Raw genomic sequence first — 12,633 nt, 5'->3', positions numbered from 1 at the left:
GAGGCCATTGAAAATGATGACAGCACAGAAGACGAAGGTGGAGATGAGAACTACGATGATGAGGACTACAGTTCATGCGAAGAACTTGAAGAGAAGTATGCGATTTATTAACAGTGTGATAAAAACCTGTTTGCCCTACTTTTACTCTGGTGCCATAAACATTCACTCCTAATGTTTTTCATGCAAGGTAGCGTGTTTAGGCTGTCCAGTGCGATTGAAAATTTGCCCATTCTCTCCCAGGCAGGGATGTGTCAGAAACTCCCCAGATGAACCCGGCAACAAAATTTTTTTGGTGCAGGAGAAGTGCCTTTGGAAGCTTTTCCAGCTGTGCACAGAGTGCCTCGCACCTCGTGCAGTCAGATTCGAGTGTGAAGGCACACTTCTAGAAGTTTATGGGGAGTGTGCATCTGGCCATTTCGTTTACTGGTGTAATCAGGACGTCGAAAAACAGCAGCCGATGCTCAACCCGCAGCTTTGCGCAGCAGTTCTCTTCTCTGGATGCAACCCAACAGCTACACTGAGAATGCTGGCTTCAATTGGTGTACCAGTTGTGAGCAACAGGACATTTTTTGCAATCCAGCGTTCATATCTGTGGCCTGCAATTGACACGGTAAGGAGTCATTGTGAAGAAGTTTCCAGCTTTTTTTGCATGGTCAAGGTTCAATGCGCACTGTTTTTTTTCAGGTTTGGAAAGAAGAGCAGAAAAGTATGCTGCAAGAGCTGCAAGGCCAACAGGGGAACCTTGCTGGAGATGGACTGGCTGATTCACCAGGATTTAGTGCTAAATATGGCACGCATACTCTGATGGAAGCTGAACGCCACAAAGTCTTGCATTTTGAAGTCGTGCACGTACGTTTCCACTTTGATACAACAACGTTCTGTAAATTTCTATAGCTCACTAATGCCGCCAAATGAACTGTAACGCAACATTTATATATCATGACTTCTTTCTACAGCACATGCATTATCATTGGCTTAGCCTTGAATCTCCGTGCTGGTAGATGAAGCATCAGCACAGCACTACTTTTTTTAGAAATACAAAGATTTATTTTCTTAAAAATAGTTACAGCTGGGAAGGAGAGACCTCAATACATGCAGTCTTTTTTTTTAAATTGGTAGACACGCTGCACATCACTCAATATCCTTTGCCATTATCATTCCACAGTCCAATGATGCTGGCGGCAGCTGTCGCATGCAGTTAGAAGGCCTGAAACAAGGCCTTGCTTTTCTGGAGAGTGAGAGCATCAAGGTAGCAGTGCTGGTAACCGACCGTCATACACAGATCAAGTGCTTTCTCCGCAACAACAAAGCTGCAATCACCCATGAGTTCGACGTGTGGCACATGGCAAAAGGTATCTAGCAGCTGCGGCTTTACGGTGGCTGATAGAATATTATTTTCAGCATATTTATGGAATATATTACATTAGTTCTATTTTTTTTAATATGCATTTTAGGTATCATCAAGAAACTGCACACAGCTGCAAAAGAAAATAACTGCAAGGAGCTTGCACCCTGGATTAAGTCTGTGTGCAACCATCTGTATTTGGCGGCAGCATCCAGCGAAGGCAAAGCAGAACTCATTGTGCCCAAATGTCTGTCACTTTTTAACCACATAAGGGACATCCACACACACGACCAGGCATCGTTCCCCTCGTGCTTGCACGGACATCGAACCCAAGCAGTGGCTCAGAGAAGGTATGTTACATTTTGTAATGAAAATATGTGAAAGGCCATAGCGAAGCATAATTAGGCACATCTAGGTATGATATACAAAGTAACAAAATTCCAATAAGAGAGGGTTTCAGGTAGGGAGACATAATCTCTAGAGTACTATTCCCGGCGTGTTTACAGGAGGTATTCACACACCTCAAATGAGAAGAACTGGCGATAAGAGTTAATGAAATTTGGTGATCAAGTTGCCTTGCTAAAGAACTCGGAACTCCAGAAGGGTGGCAAATCGGGCTAGTTGGTGCATGTTTGTCATTTTTCGAAAGCGCTAAAACAACATGGACAAAGAAGGAACAGACAGGGATGAGCACTTGTCCATGTGTGTTCCTTCTTTGTCCGTTTTGTTTTAGCGCTTTCGAAAAATGAACTCGGAACAAACTGCAAAGCATTATCGATGACTTCGACAGGCAAAGCAGAACAGTGGGTCTAAGAACTTTATGCATAGAACTTAAGCAATGTCCAACAGTCTCTGAAGCGAGCAGTGGTTTATGATAGGCAGCGAAGCATTAAATGTGGGAAGGGAAGAGGTCTAATTAGTGTAGGTAATGACCGCAGATCCAGACCATGAGAGTGAAAGAAACAGCATAATAAGTATAAAGACAAGTGCATTTAACAAGTATGCTAAAATCATGAATAGTAATTTACCAGTAACGCTCAAGAGGAAATTGTACAACAGCTGTACCTTACCAGTACTCACTTATGGTGGAGAAACAAAATTAGCAAAAAAGGTTGAACTTAGATTGAGTACAATGTTGCAAGCTGTGAAAGTGAAAAGTGTAACATTATGATATGAAGAGAGCAGAGTGGGTAAGTGAACAAACGAGTTAATGATATCCTAGTAGAAATCAAGAGGAAATGGCAGGCAATGCAATGGAGAGGCTGGACAACCTATGGTTGTTGAGGGTTCCAAGATTTTCCAACAGGGTTCCTCTGGATTCCAAGATTTCAGCAATCTGTGCAGTGCAGCAGGATTTCAATGAAAAGCTTCATGAGCTAAGTAAATAATGGCTGTTTCAGTTTATTCCATACCATTTATTACAGTGCACCTCAAATACCAATGTTTATTAAAACTATCGAAACTTATAAGATCTGCATTACTGAACACAAGTTTATTTACAGGTGCACTGAAACACTTTTTAACTGGTTGATGCAGAGCATACAGCAAGCCGCACACTTAGAGCTTTACAAGGAGATGATAATGGCCGTTTCTTTTTAGAATCAAAGGCTTTCCAGAAGCTTCAAGACATTGCAAATTCTAAGGCCCTTCTGCAAGACATGCCGCGGCTATCTACTAGACATCAAACCTATGGATTAGAGGCTTTTCATAGCCTTCTAGTGCATTTTGCACCAAAGACCTACCATTATTCGTATTTGGGAATGAGGGCCAGGTAAGCTGTTGTCTTCTATTCTCTACTTTTACAGTCAGAAGCCATCGATATCACAAAAACAATTGTGTTAAACAAAACAAATGTTAGACATGCATCTGTAGAAAAAGTGAAAGGCATGTAGGCACGTGCCAAAACTACATGAACAGGTGCCCATCTTAAATTACACCTACTGAAATTGTCAATAGCTGCATGATTTCTTATGCCGTATAAACAGAAATTAAAAACACAGTCGACCGAATCGGAAGGGGTTTAACATGCCGACACTTTATGGGCATTTAGAGTTTCGGCTGTGTTCACCATGCAAGCACTGCACTTTCATTTTCAATCCGCCCGGCAACTGAGGCGATGCTTTGTTCTCATAGCTCTTCAAAAGTAGTACTTTGCTCCTAAAGTATTTTCATCACGCGTGCTCATGGTGCTTTCAAGCACTAATTGCTAACATGGTGTTGTGCTCAACTCCCATCAGTGACCTTCTTTTGTCACATGATCTTTACAGTTAGATTGTTTACATATGTTACAATCTACCACGCTTTTACACTGTCCTGTGCAACTTTTTCCGGACCCAACTCTCTGTACTTCACTACAAGGAGAACAGTGGACGTGGTCAGGCACGCGCAAAGGATGGCACACTTCGATGGTGTGTGCGTTACCCAAAGGCAGCATGTGGTGACCCAACAGCTTGTCCAGTAAAGGAGCCACCCACTCATGGTAAGCTTGCACCACCTAGTTTATTTGATCACGAAGAAAGTGAATATTGCACAAGCTACAAGATGAAATGCTCACACAGGGTACGTCAAACGCCTCCTCGACAAGGTTGTGGCCATGGCTGAGAGCATGCAGCCTCAGGAGAGGAAAACTGCTCCAGAATCTCGTCCACCACTCAGCAGCAGTTTTCCAAAGGCCCCAAAAGAGAACCTGGTTGAGAAAAGAAAGACAAGCTTCAACAGACAATGATCAGTTTCTTACCATCTGCAGAGAAAATACCGGTAAGTAGTATGGGGTTTACCGCAAGTCCCAAATCTGAATGTGGCTTGATAGCCATTGTGCCAGGTAAAAATGTACAGCAAAGGATGTGATGACATGCACCGTATACTTTAATTACAGAAAACTAGTTACCAAAATGTTTGGTTCGTCAAAAAAAAAGAAAAACAGATATTACTAAACATAAGAAGGCAGAGTAGGAAAAATCATGCAGCCACTAGAAAGTATGTAGACCACTGTGCACTATATGCTGGAGATTGCGTAGATTATAAAGGTAAAAAATGCAACCTTGATAACCAGTTTAACGCCTCTATCCTTTCCTTTATGGCATTTTTTTTCCTTTAGCTTTTTTTACCTTTTGCGGTTTTATTGCATTGTTCATTTTGATTCTGTTGCATATTTTATGAAAAGGGGGGTCTGTTTTTGCATTCTTTTCATGTCAGTATGGCTATTAACCTGCTTCTCTCCTACCTGTAGGTGACAGCCTCTATGGCCAGACAAGAGCTGTTTGAAGACCAAGTGCGCCATCTTCCCACCCTCCTCACTCCACTCCCCACCATAACTCCAGCCCATCCTCCTTAGAGTGAAGGGCCTATATAACCCCCGCCAATGATGACCGCACTTGACCTGACAAAGACAAGTCCTCATGTTGGAATGTTGGTCGCTGGACTGAGGCTCTCCCTTCATTTTATTTTTTTAAGATTGAAATCTCCCGTACTTCTTATCTGCCATTACGAAAGAAGAACCAATGCACTACTACCACTTATTTAGCAGCCATTGCTGTCTTCTAGGAAATATTACTAGCGACAGACTGTGGTGAACACATCATACGCTATACGACAGTATCTGCATGATCTTAAAAGCGTTATGCTTCTGCATTTGTCGACAATTTGCAGGCTAGCACGAAAGAAGACTTAATCATTTTGCTTAGTGTGCTTCATGGAATAGTCTTTTGGTAAGCAGGAAAAAAAAACTTTTTTTCTTGCCACCTTTCTGCTCTGCATTTTTGCGGTAAACATGTTGCAATTTTTTGGCCCTTATTTATTGGAAGGGCAATGATGGTGAAGAAATGGACACAAGGCACATTTATAGCTAGGAGTTCAGTGTGTTGGCCCTCGACTACGGCACTTTCCACCAGACTATAGACATAGCTCAATTTCGTACAAAATTTAGTTGAACGATATTGTATCCATCATTGTATCCAGTGTTGGATGTCTATGTCCAACCATTTAACCATCCATGAACTGCAAACAGACCAACTACCTCAATCCACAGCCATACTAGGGAGACAGCTAGATGCCAGGGCAGACTACAAAGGAAAGTTTCATCCCAATTACAGATTTTCAGAGGTGATTTTTTGTCCTTGACGCAAGTAGGTTTTGCATTGCCAAAAGGCTTCCAACATGGTTTTTGTTTTTTCTGTGACAGTGTGTAATTTATTTTATAATTCGCAGTAGCAATTCTGACATGATTAGAGTTTTATTGCTTTAGCTTGCCCTTCTAAGCGTTCGATAAGCCAAACAGACCTTCTCTCTTATTTCAGTTCCCTGAACAAGTGTCTACTGTGCATGAATCCATATGCCGCTAGCGTATCATTACTGCATGGAGCCCTGATATTTGCATTTATGCCCAAGATTTTAAAAAATAATTTAGCTGACGTAAAATCTTATTTGAAGTGGACTTGCGAACTCACTCAGCTGTAGAAGTTACGATTTGTTTAATCCCTGCAGCTGCATCTTTCAAGTTGGTGTTAGTTCAGCCTAACTGCCTTATTTTTTCTGTCATACTGAAAAGCCTCATGTGATCGAGAATTTTAGGGCAGCGTCATCAATTCCCCATAAAGGAAGGAAGTTTTGCTAACTCGGACATACTTGCTTGGCACCGGCGGCAATAAATGCCACAATGCAGCTATTCAGTGTAGTAAAATGCAACTTGATATTGGTTCAACATGTGCCTAACGGTTTTGTTGCTGCTGGTGTAGTGGATCACCACAAGCAGTCACTGAAATGCTGGATGCCAGGAGGCTGTCGCCTACTACGTATAGCAGAACAACGCTCGGCCAGCTTGTACATCACTGCTCAATGGCAACAGTCATTGACTGAAGTTACAACCCGTGTAATCCCTGCTGTCTTATCTTGCAGGTTGGTATTGGGACACAATTATCTTGTGTGACCTCACTGAATGGTAAGAGATGTTCTGCCAATCTTCACAAATTAATGCGCCTTATTAACATTTTTAGAGGGCCACAAATACTTTTTAGTGGCTTCAAAGCGGAATAAAATTGTGGTTTTTTGCCATGTGGTTTCTTCATGTCAATCACATTAGTGCCAGGTTCCTGCACAGTGATTGCAAGAAAACCTGCCAGAACTCAACAGACCCAGCTAATTTAAATTTGTCCTCACTCCAAAAAGCCCTTTTTCGTGCTCTCACTTTGCAAAAACCTCAAGCACTGAAAACAACACACACCTCTGTAGAAACCTCTCTCTGCAGGAACACATAAAAAAAGGTGGTTTTCTCAGACTGTATCCAGGTGACAACTTGGTAGAAAGCGTAGACTGTTTCTCATTTGTTTTGAGATGAGCCAGACAGCAAGTACGCTGCATGTCGCTATAGCCTGTGAATGAAAAGTGCTAAAATTTTCCCCAGGTTTGATTTAAATTTCTCACTCATTAGTGGAGCATTTGCTGTCTTTTTTTCAAGAATTGTGTTAAACCACAGGCTATCATAAATTTCGCAGTAGCCGCACAGAGCAGGTTTCTCCTAGCGATTTCTGCACTTGATAATAAATGCAGCAGAAGTACTCATCTTCCATTCTGTGCAAGCATACAAACACCTGCTATGAACGAGTAATGTTGCAGCCACAGCGAAAATACGGTTATGCACAACTGGGTGCCACCCTACATGCGAAAAAATCGCGTACCGGCATCAGACACGTACCGGAAATTTTTTCGCGAATGGTGCCGGCCGGAGCATGCAAAACTACAAGAGCTCTGTGGACGGCTCCTTTCGAAAGGGAGGCCTCTACCGACGGCAGCGAGTCTAGGCGCAGTACATGTGAGCTAGCGAACTCGCCTTTCCGTTGCATCAAACTTTGGGTATAACTGCCGCTCTCCAGCGTAACCAAAGCAATATTGCGAATCACATCGCAGCAGACGAACGCACTCAGATCACGCACAATCAATTAATTATGCAGCAACATAATACTTTCTACTCCATGCAACGCTTTGTACGTTGTGCTATTGCCAGGCGAGAAAAATGTGGTCGCGGGTCTTTTCACACACCGTGCCACGGCAAGATCAAGAACACATCGCAGGGCAAGCGAAAGCAAACACATTCCGGTTTAGTCGTTTCTGTGGGCTATAGGCGAACCGTCACGATCTTCCGAATCTTCCTCGAACTCCGAAAGGCATTGTGCGAAGTGGCTTATCGCGAGAAAGTTATCGGACAGTCGTCAAGCTTCTGCCAATAACGACATGCAAATTCGAAAAATGACGTACTACGTACCAGAGCAAGTTTCCAACGCCGGTAGACGATCCCGGCTGCTCTTTGCTCCCCGCCACGGAGATGCTGCGTCGTTTGTGAGCGAAACTGGTACGAACACGTACAGTGACACCCCGATGTTCACGTGAGTGTCAAAAGTGTCCTATAATCGCTTTCACAACACCGCGAAGAGCTGCAATCAGCACGCAACGCAGCCTACGCAGCACTGGAGCCATATCGGCAGCTTCGCCGGTCCTCGAAATGTCGTCACGTCTTCTTGGCCAATCAGAGGCGGCGGCGCAACGCGCGCTGTGCCCCGAGGCGCCGGCTGCGTATTTCTGCTAAAAACGACAATTAGCGCTTGTTTTTACCCAATTTTAGTTCGATATTCGAGTTTGCAGCATCAAAAACTCTAAGGGGCCGCCGCAAGCCCAATTTTTGCAAAAAGTGCTTCAGTCTCCCTTTAAGGAGCTCGTGCCGGGGTCGGCGTCATTACTCGTGAGCGAAAATTAGGGCATCTTGATGGACTTCTGAACCGCGCCGTAAGGGGAGTTATTTTAACGCGACAGCGTTAAAAATGGATTGATTGATTGATGGATAGATTCAGTGATTGATTGATTTATTGATTGATTGATTGATTGATTGGATTATTGAATGAATAATTGATTTTTCCTTCTCTTCGAGCGCGATCACGGTGTCCAACAAGAAATGTGACAGGAGTCACTTCCTTTCCTTGAAGGCAACTGTTCATTTCGTTTTCCTTCCCTTACGGCCTGGTTCGGGTGTGCGTCGGGATATCTGAGACAGGCGTCCTTTCCTTAAATTTTCCAACGGGCCACGCGTCGCACCGAACGGCCAATAGTGTTCCATGTACTCCTCGGCAACGCTGCGACACACTGTCCACTCTCCCTCTTAAAGACGAAGGGTACGCGTCCTGCAAAACTTTGTGTTTTTCTTCACTGATAATTACGCGGAATGATGTTCCTAATGTGGAGCGCACAACGAAGTAGGCACAGCGTGAGGACAGGAAGGCTGAGAAATTTCGCCCCAGTGAAGCACCTTGATTATACATTTCTAGCCTAATCCGTACTTGTCGGAAGCCAGCAGTAACCGAGAGCAATCATCATTGACAAAAACATAGCCAAAATTTGCGCATATCCCCACGCCGCATTGCGCCACTACCTAAAGGACGTGGAGACGCCGGCCACACACCGTATTCTTGCCGCAGCCACCTCACTCGACCGAAAGGTTATCTGTCGTGAATCCCTGGGCATGCCTCGATCCCTGGTAATGAGCGCGTTCATGCGCTGGCCCGAGAACTTTCCTCCCGGACTCCGGACGATCAGGCACCCAGGCTCTATCGGTCGTTTATACATATCAAATCACAGCAACTGCAAACTCAGCCGCATGACATTACCACCACCCCACAGTATTTTGTCGTCCTTATCCAGCGCCACTTGGCGACAATTACAGACGGGCAGCTTAATTTCACCCTACCGTTTGTCATGCTTTCACCCCACCTTTCCTCCTCATTGTAACACCTGTGGCTTGCCCAGATCCACACTTTTCCACTACCTTTGGGAATGTCTTTCCCCAGAGGCAGTACCCCCCATCCCCAATCCCACGTATTCTCCCTGGGAAGTTGCTTTACGGACTGCTCTGCCCGCCGGTCAGAAATGGCTGCTGAATCGGGCCTTAGGTGAGGCACAAGGCCGTGGACTCCTGGGCCAGCAGGAGTCCACCCTGGAATTTTTTTCTTTTTTTTACTAAGAACAGTTGTTTCCGTCCATCCATCCATCCGGGATGCCTTTTTAAAGCGAGTTTTACTGGCCTCAGGTTCAGCAGTTTCGCGTGATTCCTGGAGAGCCGTCTTGCGCATGAGGAAGGAGCAGTGACGACACACAGCGCATTTTTCTCTCTTTCGCTCCCTAGTCACAAATCTGCATGCGCCACTAGCAGCATCGAGCCAAAAGTATTCCGCCGCTGGGCGTCGCCGCGCCTTTCCTCAAAATGAATAAAATAATAGTAATTGGTTTTGGGGAAAAGCAAATGGCGCAGTATCTGTGTCACATATTGTTGGACACCTCGACCGCGAAGTGAGGGAAGGGATAAGGGAACGAGTGAAAAAAGAAAGGAAGAAAGAGGTGAAGTAGTGGAGGACACCAGAATAATTTCTACCACCTGGGGATCTTTAACGTGCACTGACGTCGCACAGAATACAGGCGCCTTTCAATGCAACTTTCAATTTTCAGTTTTCTTTTTCTTCTTTCCCTCCCTCCTTTATCTCTTCCTTTACGTCGCGGTTCGGGTGCCCACCGAGATATCTGAGACGGCTACTGTGCTTTGCGTGCTCTCAGCGCCGCCTGGCCTGACGTCACACTGCGCGGCTCGCCGCCGCCGTTTGGTATGACGTCAAACCGCGTTCCTCGTCGTTTCGCTCGCCTCCGCTCGTTTCGCCAGCTGCGGCGCATGCCTGATAACATGTCGGAGGATTGAAAAGGAGAGCTCGCATGCGCCGCAACCATAGTTGTGTTGTCTTTAATGCGTCAACTACGTAGGTAAACAACCAGACTAACCCTAACCTGAAATTAAGATTAAATAAGGCTAACCATGATAATAATAATAATAATAATAATTGGTTTTTGGGGGAAAGGAAATGGCGCAGTATCTCTCATATATCGTTGGGCACCTGAACCGCGCCGTAAGGGAAGGGATAAAGGAGGGAGTGAAAGAACAAAAGGAAGAAGAGGTGCCGTAGTGGAGGGCTCCGGAATAATTTCGACCGCCTGGGGATCTTTAACGTGCACTGACATCGCACAGCACACGGGCGCCTCAGCGTTTTTCCTCCATAAAAACGCAGTCGCCGCGGTCGGGTTCGAACCCGGGAACTCCGGATCAGTAGTCGAGCGCCCTAACCACTGAGCCACCGCGGCGGGGCTGGCTAACCATGTTCTGGCTTAGCTTTCGCTACTTATATCCTGGCATAGCCAAGCTAAGCCACTAAACCGTAGCGTTCATTGGTTGACCAACCTTTCACGATCAACCATTAGATTGACCGCCAGCTGCCATGGTAGGCGCGTTCCCTATCCAGTGGGCAGAGAGCACTCTAGGATACAGGCCAACGCGCGTCCACTTACCCGATACACTGCTGCTTTCGCTCTCTTACTAAATTCAGCATTAGTTGAACCGCAGCTAATTTTTCTGTAGTTTTCAGTTTTGTTACGAAAGCAACACTACACCAGCCAGATCGGCTCTTGTGGTCGATCTTCAGCCGTATGCGGTGGCCCATGAACGACCTTGACCGCCGTTGGCTAGCAGCGCCGCAGCCGCGCTCCATTTGACGCCGCCCGGCACCGCTGCCGTCGCCTCTCGCTCCACTAGATGTGCTCCGCTGGGGTAGAGAAAAAGGAGGTGTCACTTCGCGGGGTATATATATATATATATATATATATATATATATATATATATATATATATATATATATATATATATATATATATATATATATATAGTGCGTGTGTGTGTGTGTGTGTGTGTGTGTGTGTGTGTGTGTGTGTGTGTGTGTGTGTGTGTGTGTGTGTGTGCGCTTCGCCTCAATGGATTCTACTCGTTATGGAGTTCGTGAAAGATAAGAGGAGGAGGAATAAGCATTTTATTGAAATAGCATAGAGTTTCTTGCAGGTGAAGCCCCTATTCAAGGACCCGACTGAAACAACAACGAAAGAACGAAGCGAGGTAGAAACAACGCGCCCAAGAGACGGCTGAAGATCGCGCTGCACGACTCGAGAAGCGTCGTAACAAAGATGCCGCTAGAATAAGTCGTCCCACGTCCCGGAGTGACTCTTCAACTACGGAAGGAACCCGTTTGCGTTCTCGAGAGCGTCGGAATGAGACGTTGCGTAGACGACGTGCCTAAGAAACGAAGCTTTCGCAATCAACTAGGGATACCCAGAGCTAAACCACAGCCTATCTGTTTCATTAATGAAAGGTTAATAAAAATAAATACACAACCAAATTCCGCCGGTTGGATCCGTACCCACGACCACCGAATTTCGGGTCCGCTGCTTTGCCAACTGTGCTATGGGTGACATTTGTCCAATCTTCTGCTTTCGGGGCTATGTATGTGTAGTGTAAGCGAACCTTAAGAGTGTTCGCCACCACCACTCTCGTTCATAGCGGCGGACGTAGTACGTCCGGTACTAACGCGAGTTGAGTATCGGGGACGAGTCTCTGCACCAAGTGTTCCCCAAACAGAGCCCGTAGCTTTGCTATTAGCCGGCGGCTGGAGACAACACTTGTCGAGGAGAAAGTCAGAATATTGTTTCATCTCTACAAGTGTAGTCTCCAGCCACCTGCTAATAGTTAAGCTGGCGGGTTTGTCTGCGGAACGCGTGGTGCAGAGACGTTTGTAGCGTCTGTACGTCCTGCATTACCGCAATCGGACAGTGCGCGCACTGGGGAGAGTGCAGTGTGGGGTACCAGCGATGTACTCGGCAGGTGTTTGTAATCCTGTAAGGGTATTCTCTTCCGACATATTGAGGGATTAATAAGGAATTAAGTAGGGTATGACGACGGCTGTACGTCAATGCTTTAGAGGGGATGGAAGAAGGTGAAATGATTACCGCCACGATGGATGGCAGGACGATCAGATAAGCACTGAGCCACAAAGCTTGTAGGCCACAAGTCACATGGAGAAGACGGCGCACCAAACGGCATCGCCAGTGGAGCTGTGTTCGGGCCTGTAGGTGGATTCTCGGGTCTCTAGGGTTATAGGGTACCATCGCGGCAGCGCATTGAGTTCGTCGTGTCTTCTGGGTGCGGCGGAGGAGGGGGCTGGGGGGACAAAGATGTCGGTTCTGCCTCCGCTTGATGAGGTAGCTTACGTCACACCGGCCAGTGTTCCGTCATAGTGTTTAATAGGTGGCTGCAACATGACTTGTGTCTGAAACTACTCTTAACTCACAGCTCTGTTGCGGATACTGCGCCCTTCCCTTTCCCCCAAAACCAACTTCAATTTTTTTTCACATGTATTCCTAACCAATTCAAAACAAATTGC

At 45.7% G+C, this 12,633-nt stretch overlaps 1 long non-coding RNA gene across 1 annotated transcript; it reads right to left on the bottom strand.

The window, feature by feature from the left end:
• Positions 1-407: 407 nt before the first annotated feature.
• LOC144121762 (uncharacterized) lies at positions 408-7,990 on the bottom strand. The gene is made up of 3 exons (XR_013312686.1): positions 7,602-7,990; positions 3,900-4,031; positions 408-596 (listed from the first exon to the last, which is right to left on the bottom strand). It is a non-coding gene; the product is annotated as an uncharacterized LOC144121762 (long non-coding RNA).
• Positions 7,991-12,633: the final 4,643 nt, after the last annotated feature.

Source organism: Amblyomma americanum, chromosome 2 (assembly GCF_052857255.1).
Source record: "Amblyomma americanum isolate KBUSLIRL-KWMA chromosome 2, ASM5285725v1, whole genome shotgun sequence".
NCBI classification, from domain to species: domain Eukaryota; kingdom Metazoa; phylum Arthropoda; class Arachnida; order Ixodida; family Ixodidae; genus Amblyomma; species Amblyomma americanum.
The sequence above is the reverse complement of the archived record's forward strand: the minus strand, read 5'-3'. Positions and strand labels throughout refer to the sequence as shown.